The sequence below is a fragment of the Neomonachus schauinslandi genome, unplaced genomic scaffold (genome assembly GCF_002201575.2).
Source record: "Neomonachus schauinslandi unplaced genomic scaffold, ASM220157v2 HiC_scaffold_1019, whole genome shotgun sequence".
Lineage (NCBI taxonomy): Eukaryota > Metazoa > Chordata > Mammalia > Carnivora > Phocidae > Neomonachus > Neomonachus schauinslandi.
The window spans coordinates 1-11887 of NW_025409709.1; the positions used below are offsets into that span (position 1 = coordinate 1).

Sequence of the window (11887 nt, forward strand, 5' to 3'; positions counted from 1 at the left end):
TTTTTTTTTTAATAGCACTCTGACCAGTTGCATCTACCACTGGGTGAGCAAAGCCCAATCCAGAATACGAGTTCCTGTCAAGGCCCATTTGTAGCCCCTCGGGGTTACCGGTACTGCTCTGACTTGCCAGCTACGGTCAAGGCTTTCCTACAGTTTGGTTGGCAGCCAGAACAGTTCTTTTTGGTATTTGGGGCCACAGAGGATGCAAGTGGACTATAGAGTTTCAGCCCTTCTCTGCATTGCCACAGCCCCCACTGTCCCCTTATTTCACTGACCTACGTGGCTACCTCAAGAGAGGACGACACCAGGATACCCACTCATCCATTTCAGTCAACTTCCAAACTCAGAAGGTGGTTCTTGTGATGAGCATCAACATGTCCTCCTTTAATGCGCCCCTCAAATTCCGGTAGTGATCGAGGGTCCGGCCCCCATGTGGTTATCCCTTTAATAGACCTTGTTTCCATTGCCCTGCTGCCTGACCATGCGGCCTGGCTGTTGGCCACTGCCCATGAGTTGGTAAATTCAAAACACAGGAGCTTTTCTCATTGTTCAATTTTTTCCCTACTATGTATCAACATAAACATTAAAACTACCCTACGACTGAAAGACAAAATCATCCTGAGCCTGATATAGCCTTGTAGTCTTGGATAATGTTGGAAAAACACTCTAATGGAGAGGACAGTGCCCAGAAGAATTCCATGAAAAAGTGGTAACAATTCAAAAATACTTTCACACACTGCTTAAAAAACAGTATGAGAAAATTAATACTAGCACATCGTATATAACCTTCTGTAACCTTGATTTTTAAAAAACACAGGAGTCAAAAGCTTGGTGAGCTGACCTGCATGCAGCGATATAACAGTTCTCCCGTACTAAAAGCTGGACTTTTAAAAAACTAATATTGTAATGCTTAATATAATGATTTTAATCAGCAGTGGCTTCACTTTCAACTGGACCCCTAATAAGTTTTCAAATTCCTTTTTCCTGCAGAACCTTTTGGTTTTGCAAAACTTTGCTTATGTGCATTCTGCTTTGCGTGTACTTCTTCAAAAAGGAAGTCTGCTGTCAACTCATCCCCATTGTCTCTCTCGATCTTTCCTTCTTTTTTTTTTAAGATTTTATTTATTTGAGAGAGAGAGAGAGCACACAAGCGGAGGGGAGGGGCAGGGAGAGAGGGAGAAGCAGGCTCCCTGCCAAGCAGGTAGCCGGAAGTGGGGCTCGATCCCAAGACCCTGAGATCATGACCGGAGCTGAAGGCAGACGCTTAACCCGTTGAGCCACCCAGACACTCCTATCTTGATCTTTCTAATGACATCCATTTGTAGTTATCTTTCTACAATTTCTAACAGAGGGCTCTTGCAGCTAGAATACAGCATCTGTTATCCAGGCATTGAATAAATAAAAACTATGGACTCCAAATAGTCTCCTTCATGGGAATGTTCATACAGGAAGAAATGGTAATGTGCTGAATCCTTGGGAATTCTCTTTGGCAAATCTTTTAGTTCTGTATTTGTTGTGTTGGCCAAAATAATAATTTCGTTTTTATGTCTGTTTCCAACTGCACATAGTTGAGCTGTTACTTAATTTTTCCAAAGCCTGAAAAGCTTCTCGAGAAAGGAAATGCTACTCCTTGTAGTGTTGATCTTCGTGCCCACAGCCATGTCAGTTTGTACCTCATTAATTTTAATCTGCCGTAATTCTTCCTCAGCTGCAGCCAATGGGGCAGGAGAAGATTATGCCCGCACGTGTTTTTTATATCCATGTAATGATGCATCTTCCTTTACTGTTCCAAACACTTCGTCTTTAACGTAGCCACCTCCAAACTCCTTTTTCAGAGTTGCTCTCGTTGCCGCACACAACATTTTTTGACGATCACGAGAATGTTCTGGAGACCAGACAATGAGTATCCATTCATATCCCTGGCATTCTGAGAGTCTAACCTGAATACTATATAGCACGGTTGTTTGTCCCCCAGGAGGGGTAAAACAAAGGCGTCACAGTCCTTCCCCCGGGAATCTGAAGGCTGACTACATGATCTGATCACGAGTTTCTCATTTTCAATAGATATTTTTAGAAGTCGGTATTTTCCATTTCTCGCTCTGGCAAAGGTACCTCTAACATCCTCACTTGCTTCAAGGCGCGTCTGATGGGACGTGGCGGCGGCCGCGGGCTCCAGGCTCCGGCGCTAAGTCTGTGCAGAGACATTTTGGCATGAGTGGCCTGAGTGTCATCCGGGTGCCAGGAACAGCAGAGACAGCAGTTCCAACCAAGGGTCAGGTGTCCTGCATCAGAGGGGTAAGTGACCTCTGCACCCTCAGCTGAAAACTTCCCCAGTTTGTTGTTCAGGGAGACACTGCTTTGGGAAATACCCGCGGTGTTCTCCTTTACTTCTCAGTAAAACCCTTCCTTTTCCTCCTCTTTGGCTTGATTGAGTCTTTTGCCTTGAACCCACCAAGAGGCGAGCCTGACAACCTCACTTGGCGTTTCCTTTTTTTTTCCCTCTTAATATTTTATTTATTTGAGAGAGAGAGCACAAGCAGGGGGAGCGGCAGGCAGAGGGAGAATGAGAAGCAGACTCCCCGCGGAGCAGGGAGTGGATGCAGGCTCCATCCCAGGACCTGGGATCATGATCCTGGGATCATGACCTGAGCCTAAGGCAGACGCTTAATGATTGAGCCACCCAGGGGTCCCCTCCAACACAATGTGTAATAGAAGTGGTGAGAGTGGACATCCTTTTCGTGGTGCTGATCTCAGGAGGAAAACAACCCGTCTTTCACCATTAGGTAAGATGTTAGCTTAAGGGTTTTCATAAGTGCCTTTAATCAGATTGAGGAAATTCCCTCTGTTAGTAGTTAGTTGAGCTTTTATCATGAGAGGGTGTCCGATTTTGTCAAATGCTTCTTGTTCATCTGTTGAGATAAGGATGTGGCTTTTGTTTTCTAATATAGTAATACGCTGTTTTACGTTGATTGATATGGATGTTTAACCTATCTTGCATTCCTGGAATAAATTTCATTAGACTTGTATTTAACTCTTTATATGTTGCTAGATTTGATTTGCTACATTTTGTTGAAATCTGTGTGTGTGTGTGTGTGTGTGTGTATCTACATTCATAAGAGATACCGGTCTGTAGTTTTCTTGTCTTATGATATCTTTGTCTGGTTTTGGTATCTGAATAATGCTAGCCTGGTAGAGTGAGTTGGGTTCCCTCCTCTCCTTTTGGGAAGGGTTTGTAAAGAATTGTTATTACTTCTTTCAGCATTTGGTATAATTCACAAGTGAAGCCATTTGGAACTGGGCTTTTATGTGGAATAGTTTTTTTTTTTTAAAGATTTTATTTATTTATTTGAGAGAGAGAATGAGAGAGCACATGAGAGGGGGGAGGGTCAGAGGGAGAAGCAGACCCCCTGCTGAGCAAGGAGCCCGATATGGGACTCGATCCCGGGACTCCAGGATCATGACCTGAGCCGAAGGCAGTCGCTTAACCAACTGAGCCACCCAGGTGCCCTATGTGGAATAGTTTTTGACAAGTGACTCTATCTTCTACCTTATTATAGTCATATTCAGATGGTGTATGGTATAGGTATATTCCGATTCTTGAGGCAGCTTTAGTCGTTTGTGTCTTTCGGCATTTTTGGCTATTTTATGCAAGTAAGTTAATTTTTTGGCATGTAATTGTTCATCGTAATCTCATAATCTCTTTATTTCTATGTGGTCAGTCCTAATATCCCCTCTTTCATTGCTGATCCCAGTAATTTGGGTCATTTCTCTGTCTTTTTCTTTTTTTCTTAATGAGTCCAGTTAAAGATTTGTCAGTTTGGTTGATTATCAAAGGATCACATTTGATTTAGATAGTTCCCTACATTGTTACTTTATTCTCTTTTCTCTATTTCATTAATTTCTACTCTAATCTTTATTTTTGCCTTCCTTTTGCTTGCGTTTGGTTTAGTTTGCTCCTCTTTCTTCTTTGACTTATCGTGGAAGTTTACGTAATTGATTGGAGATGTTCCTTTTTCATATAATTTATAGCTATATATTTCCCTCTCAGCACTGCTTTAGTAGGACCCTCTAGGTTTTGGTAGGCTCTGTCTTCATTTGTATTAATCTCAAAGTATTTTCTGATTTCCATTTTGATATCTTTGACCCTTTGATTATATAGAAGTGTGTTGTTTAATTCTGCATAGTTGTGAGTTTCCCAAATTTATTCCAGTTATTGATTTCTGGTGTCATGCCACTGTAATAAGAGAACCTATTTGTATTATTTTTACCCCTTTAAATTCACTGAGGTTTTTTTTTTTTTTTTTTAATGGCCTAGGATATGGGCTTATCCTCAAGAAAGCTCCATGTGCATTTGAAATGAATGTATATTCTGCTCATGGTTGGAATGTTCTATAAATGTCAGACTTACACTGTTGTTTTATAGTATGGTTCAAGTCTTCTTTATCCTTATTGATCTCTGCATAGTTGTTCTGTCCATTATTGAAAGTGATATATTGAAGTTTAACTATTATTGTCATATGGTCTGTTTCTCTCTCAGTTTCTGTCAGTTTTGCTTACATGTATTTGGGTGTTGAATTATTAGGTGAATATATGTTTAGAATTGTTTCATTTTTCTGATGACCATTTTATCGGTATAAAGTCATCCTGTTTATCTTAGTAGCATTTTTAAAGTCCCTTTTGGCTAATGAGTGTATCCACTCCAGCTTTCTTACGGTTGTTTGCCTGAGATACGTTTTCCATCCCTTTGATTTTAATCTATTTGTAACTGAGATCAAGTGCGTCTACTGTAGACAGCATAGGTGGATCTTGTTTTGTGCTCAGTCTAACACTCTGCACTTTGATTGACTTATTTAAGCAACTTACTTGTAATGTTAATATTGACACTGTTGGATTTATGATGCCATTTTACTTTTTGCTTTTTGTTTTCCATGCCTCACTCATTTCTCTCTCTCTCTTTTTAAAGATTTTATTTATTTAAGAGAGAGGGAGAGAGAGAGCACGCACAGAAGCAGGGGAGCAGCAGAGGGATGGGGGAAAGAGAAGCAGGCTCCCCGCTGCACAGGGACCCAGATGCAGGGCTTGATCCCAGGACTCTGGGATCATGACCTGAGCAGAAGGCAGGCACTTAACCAGCTGAGCCACCCAGGTGCCCCTCAACTCCTTCCTCTTTTATTGAAAACTTCTTATTCAGTGAATAAACTGTAATATTTTCATATTTAATCATTAATCACTCTATTTTGTAGTTATTTTCTTAAGAGGTGCTTTTGCTTCTGCATTTTTTCTATATTTTAAATTTTCTGATTTTTTTCTTTATATCATATCTGTAATATATATTCAAATAACGTAAGTTTATATATTTATATCATATGCTGGTCATGTTGTATTTTATGTCTTGATGATTCCAATATTGAAGTTTCATGAGCTTTTTACTACTCACTCTCCCTAAAGTTACTTAATCACAGTCTTTCTTCCATGTGAACTTTACATTTCTTGCCCTGGGTTGTTTTTTTTCTCTGTGCAATTTTCTGTGTAAATGTTTTGACACACAGGTTAAATAGACATTTCCCTAGAGAAATTTCTTTCTTACAGTTTTTGGGTCATCACCAATCCAGGACAATTATAAACTAAACTACTTGGCATGAAGTTATTTTGGCCCAATAGCCAATGGTAAAGAAATTTTGGACTACAAATCACAGACGGCTTAGTCCGTGTCTGCAAATTCTTTGAAATAGTTGTTTGCTCGCTTTTTCCTGACTCAAAGGCAAATTTCCTTAGAATGTTCTTGTACTTGAAGATAGAACAGATTTGATTTGTGTCACCTTGTTCTGAGGATATGAATCTTAGGTTCCCAGATTTTTAGGGAGGGGATGTTTCTTCTGCTCCTCACATGAAGAAACTCTTGGCATGATTTCCTCTTTATGACTCATGAGCCTCAGAAGCCAAGCTAAGATTTTCTAGATTTGAAAAATGCCCTAAGACTCAGAACTGTTCTCTCTGGCTTATGGCCCATATTTATTTTGGGCTAATGGATTATTCTCTTGATTGTTCTACCGCACTTTGGGTGATTTTATGTTTTTTTCTATCCCTCTACTTTGTTCTACTTTGGATGATTTTATGTTTTTTTTCTATCATTTTTAGTTGTTCTAGGAGAAGGGGCAGACTTGTTTTTAAAAAATTTTTTTAATTTAAATTCAATTATCCAACATATAGTACATCATTAGTTTCATATGTAGACTTCAGTAATTCTTCAGTTGCATATAACACCCAGTGCTCATCACCTCACGTGGACAGGAGGCAGCCTTAAACCTTAGTCTACTGTGTTACTGGAAATGGAATCCTCATTAAACTGTTTTTCATTTCTGCTATTTATTAGGCACCAGAGTAGGTGCTGGAGTATAAGTCACCTAAACCAATGATGATTTGTGTCTTCTGTGAGCCAGCACTGGTCTGTGAACTGTTAATCAGCCCTTAAAAAGATACATAGAGAAATTCAAAGTGAGTGTAAGCAAGAAAGCTCTACCTTCTCCTGTCTGAGACTGGTCATTGCCAAGGAAACCTGAGCATGTCTATCATGTCATTGGATCTGCTAAACACTGTGATAATTAGCTGTTTGTGGACCAGAGATGAAGTAGAATAGTGTCTACACTGGAACGGGTTTTCATACTTTTGTGGAGGCCACATAAAACCAAATAAAATTACGCACACTCTCCCTAGAAATATGTGCATGTAAGAAGAAACATAAACTGTCAGTGTATATGTGCGGATCATCTAAGTGATACAGATCTGGGTTTTTAATCCCAGGAAGAGACCAGGCCAGGAGAAGACATGTTGAGCAATCACTTCATCACCCAACAATGCTAGTCCACTTACGTGTGAGTAGGAACTGGAGTAGATAAACGCTGGGCCCCCAACAACCATCAGGGGAATAAGTTGAAAGAGGCCATTTATGAGTCACTCCTTCATCCAAGCAGACTTGACAGCCTACAGCGTCCAGATCAAGTTCTAGTCTCAGATCACGGCTCCAAATGCTGAAATTTGTCATTCTTTTCCATTCCTGGTCCCCAACGTCCGTTCCCAGAACTCGTACCTCTCTTCCCACATGAAGGAATTCCACACTTAAAGAATCTTGTTGGGGACAGAGACCACCTCCATCCATAGAGAGGAGAACCCACTTTGCCACTCTTGTAGTTGGACGTGACATGAAGCGTCAACAGTCACGTGACCCCCTGCCAGACTCTGACTCAGGACACGTGACAGACACACTGGGACAGCATCCATGCATTGGGCGCAGGGGGTCCGAGCAGTGTCACAGCGGGGTCATGCAGTGGTCAGGGAAGCAGCGATAGCAGTCCCAGCCTCAGGGCCCAGTGTCCTCCCTCAGGGGAGTCAGTGGTGTGGACAGGGGCATCGATACCCAGTAGCAGGGTGCTGGCTGTATGTGGGCCTCCATCGAGGGTCCAGCGTGGATTCTGCTCCCGGCTGTGTAGCCTCAAGCCTGTTCAGTGGCTTTCTTTGAAATAAAACAAGGCCTCAGACACCCTCTCCGTCCCTAAGTCTCTCTGTAACTGTACGTACGTATCCCAAGGAGTCAGAAACCCACATAGGGAGGAGATTCCAAGAGCAAGATCTCAGACATTTTTACCAGCTTTATAGAGATATGATTGACATTCACCCTTGTGTGAGTTTAGGGGTACAACCTGATGATTGATACATTTCTGTACTGATAACGATTACAACCATAGCATGGTTAACATGTGCATCATGTCACATGGTTACCATTTTCTTTTGTGTGGTGCAGACATTTAAGATCTACACTCTCAGTAACGCAGAGATTTTATGTTAAGCTAAAAACTACTTACTCAATCTGCCACCTGGCTGTGCCCCACAAGAGAGAAAACATGTTTCTCACAGCATGTCTTACATTTTTCTTCCTACAAAAAAAAAATTTAAGGATTTTATTTATTTATTTATTTATTTATTTATTTATTTATTTGAGAGAGAGAGAAAGAGTGTGTGTGCATGACAAAGAGGAGAGGGGTAGAGGGAGAGGGAGAACATTTCAAGAAGACTGTTCACTGGGTGCAGAGCCTGATGTGGGCTAGTTCTCATGACCTGAGCCGAAACCAAGTGTCAGATGTCACTCAGGTGCCCCCCCAAAACCATTTAAATGTGTCTGTAAGACCCCTTCCCATGATGAAGACTCTCATCAATGACTTCAGTGCTTCCATACCTGGGGGAGCCCCAGGATTGCTGGTGGATTCATTACCAAATACTCAGGCCTCTCCCCAGACTAACATCTTAGAATGTTGGGCATGGGCCCAGGAATCACTTACTTAATAAGCCCTACAGGAGAGGATGATGCACGGCCATGTGGGGATCCTGCTTCATGTGCTTGCTACTCAGTGTGAGATCTGAAGACCAGCAGCATCAGCACCAACCTTGTTATCAACCCAGAATCTCATGCTCTGCTCCAGACTGTCTAGATCTTCATAGTCCAGGAAATTCCTGTGCACACTGAAGGGTGGGCCTCCCTGGTCTATGTGCCTTCTAGACGCAGAACCAGACTGTGTAGTACACTCTGGGTGTGCACTCTGACCAGCTTGCTTAGCCCTGAGGAGTGCAGGGTTTGGTCCTGTTCCTTTCTCTTCTCCCTTGGTGACCTCATCTATGATGAAGGCTCTAATCATCATTTATATGGTGTCACCTCCCAAATCTATTTCTCCAACCTAGATAATCTCCTACCCTGCACTCTGTATCCAACTGCCAATGTCACCTGCATTTCTAATACACATCTCGGATTCAACATTCTTTTTTTTTTTTTTTAAAGATTTTATTTATTTATCTGAGAGAGAGAGAATGAGAGAGAGAGAGAGCCCATGAGAGGGGGGGGAGGGTCAGAGGGAGAAGCAGGCTCCCCGCCGAGCAGGGAGCCCGATGCGGGACTCGATCCAGGGACTCCAGGATCATGACCTGAGCCGAAGGCAGTCGCTCAACCAACTGAGCCACCCAGGCGCCCCACGGATTCAACATTCTTAAAGTGAATGTCCATGATGCTGCCTCCCCAGATGTCCTCCTTCCAGAATTTTCACCGCTTCTATGGAAGGCACCCCACATTTCTACTTGCAGTCTGAAACACTGGATGCCCTCCTTGATTCCTCCTTCTCACCACCCAGAATGAAGCCATTAGGAAATGCTGCAAAGTCCATCTGTGAATATCTCCAGCTCCCAATCACTTCCTAGTAGCTTCCCTCCTCACATCCCAGACGTACAGCCCACATCCCCCTCCTGGGACACGGCACTGGTTTCCTACAGGTTCCTTACTGGTCGCTCGCCCTGCACCTCCCGATTCTGCACAGAGGCAAACAGATGCTGCTCAAGAAAGTCAATCGCATCGATCTGTTCATTCCTGTAACTCAGAGAAAACTCAAAACCCTTCTAATAGCCTCAGGCCTCCGTGACGAGGCTGACATCCGACCTCACGTCACCGGCTCTCTGCTCCAGCCCCAGTGGCCTCCTCGCCCTTCCGTGAACACAGGACGTGCTCCTGTCCCAGTGCGTGTGCACTGGGGGTTCCCTGCCTGCAAAGAGCTCCCCCCCACACACACCTCCTCTGACACAATTCCTTCATGACCTTCAAACCTCTCAGAGGTCACCTTCTCAGTGAGGCTCCCTGATCCCTGGAGTAACGGAGCCATGGTCCCCGTCCCAGCACGGTGCTCTGGGTCACCTTCCTCAAAGCTCCTGCCAACTTCCATGTAAACACTTCCCTTATTACTGCGCTTACACAGTACACAGTTCACCTCTGCATGACACTGGTTTGCACGGGGCGTGTGCACCTGGATGCGGACTTTTCTACAGTAAGTACTGACCACGCACTTTCTCTTCCTTATGATTTCTACTATTTTGTCTACCTTCATTCATTGTAAGAACACAGTATATAGTACATGTAACATGCAAAGGTGTGAAGCGACAGTTCATGTTATCAGTAAGGCTTCCAGTCACCAGGAGGCTGTTAGTTCTTATGTTTTGAGGGAGTCAAAAGCCGTACTTGGATTTCTGACTGCACGCGGGGGTCACTGCCCCCATCCCCGCATTGCCCGAGGGTCAAGTGCAGGCTGCCCCTTACACTACAACTAATCTCCACAAGAGCCGCATGTTTTCCCTCTTCTTAGTCTCACTGAGCTGTCCCAGATGTAAACATAGCGTGTCCTGTATGTGACACATGACAATTACCAGGTGAATGAATGAGCAGCTAGAGGACCTCCCTCTTCTAGATGCGCCTCAGGCTCAGCTGATCCGTGGCAGCTCCCGCCCCCCCCCGCCCCCGTGTGCCCACCTCGCCATCCGGGCTGCCTCTCTCTTCTCACAGGGCTGCCCTCCCCTCTCTCTCTCTGCTCAGCCCCCCCCTCCCCCACACCATGTCTCCTGCACACACGGCACACAGAGTCCTCTCTTCAGAAACACTGTACTGAGGCTTTTTTGGGGCCTTTTCTCCAAACACATAGAAATCTACGTTAGACTCTGCTTTATAAATCCAAGAACTTGGATCGGAGCCGGCACTAAGATCAATGAAGTAAGGGCGGGGAGAGAGGACAGAGCAGCAGGGAAGACAGAAACTAACTGAAGTTTAATAAGGATGAGAAACTAATTCCTCCTCTCTCTACCTCCAGAATCTAAAGAATTAGCTAGAAAACAGCCCTAGAGGGAGGGGAAGACATGGATGAACCTGAAAGTTCATCCCTCCATACCACAGAACTCGTGTGTGCAGGGGACAACCTAGGCCTGTGGGAACCACAGCCCAAAGGACACCCGCTGCTGTAACCGACGGGGTCACCCAGGGAGAATGGATAAGAACTCGTACACAAGAGCAAGAACAGGCCTGATGCTCTAGAGGAGCACTGAAAAAGAACTACCCCAAAATGGAGACTGTGACCTGATCCAGGCCTGAGCGTAGACTGACCCAGTCACAGTAAGCTCTTGCTGCACAAGGTCCTGGTGACAGGGGACGTTCAAGTCCCTGTGATCACAGGTCCTGGGGAGACGAGGTTCCACAGAAGGGGCAAGGACACGGAGCAGAGAGATGACCCAGCTGAGGGGTGAGCACGTCACACCCATGATGCACTGAGCACCACTGGGCACAGGCCCTGTCCCCACTCGGCTCCTCACAGCCTTCTCCTGCCCCGACCTGCAACACACTCAGCACAGTAAACACAGGGATTCTGGAAGGTTCTCAGGCTTCACTTATTTGCTGTCTCAACTTTACAAATTTCCTCTTTTATTACCTCATCAGCCCCACAAGCCAAGAATTAGGAAACAAAACTTATATCTGGATTCTAATTTCCAATAGGGAAATAAGTCATTAGTACTCAGCCCAACGTGAAATAAAGACAGGGATGGAGATGGTCCAGGCCTGCCTCTGCTGGAACAGGAAAGCACATCAGGGAAGAGAATGCAGATCAGCATAGGGAGGGGTCGTGGTGGGCAGGGTGGGCAAATCTCCTCATGTCCTCACGTTGTACTCATAGGAACACAGACACATCTGGCACCTTTTGCAGAAAGAGAAGTCAGGGGTTGTTGATGTCACCAAGTGGGAGTGTGAACACATCTTGCATCACTCAGTCCCCACCAGGCAGCTGGTCTCACACTGTGAATAAAAATCATGCACCAATTTAGGTCAGTCACAAAAGGGCGGACACACTGTCCCTAGTGCCCTAACCCTTCCCCACTCGGGGTCTCTGGGGTCTCACCTTGAGGAGCCGTGAGAGACACATCAGAGCCCTGGGCGCTGTCATCACCTAGGGGAGAGCAAACAGGACGTGGTCAGAGCCCACAGGAGAGGCGACTAGAGGAGGAGCTATGGGTGGGTGAGCTCCCCGTCGGGTCCTGT

General features: G+C 44.5%; 1 long non-coding RNA gene and 1 pseudogene across 1 annotated transcript; both read right to left on the reverse strand.

Annotated features, from left to right (window-relative positions):
- Positions 1 to 924: 924 nt before the first annotated feature.
- On the reverse strand, positions 925 to 10344 carry LOC123323806 (annotated as a pseudogene).
- A 909-nt stretch (positions 10345 to 11253) lies between these two features.
- LOC110581611 lies at positions 11254 to 11795 on the reverse strand. Its single transcript, XR_006539537.1, has 2 exons — positions 11748 to 11795; positions 11254 to 11644 (listed from the first exon to the last, which is right to left on the reverse strand). It is a non-coding gene; the product is annotated as an uncharacterized LOC110581611 (long non-coding RNA).
- Positions 11796 to 11887: the final 92 nt, after the last annotated feature.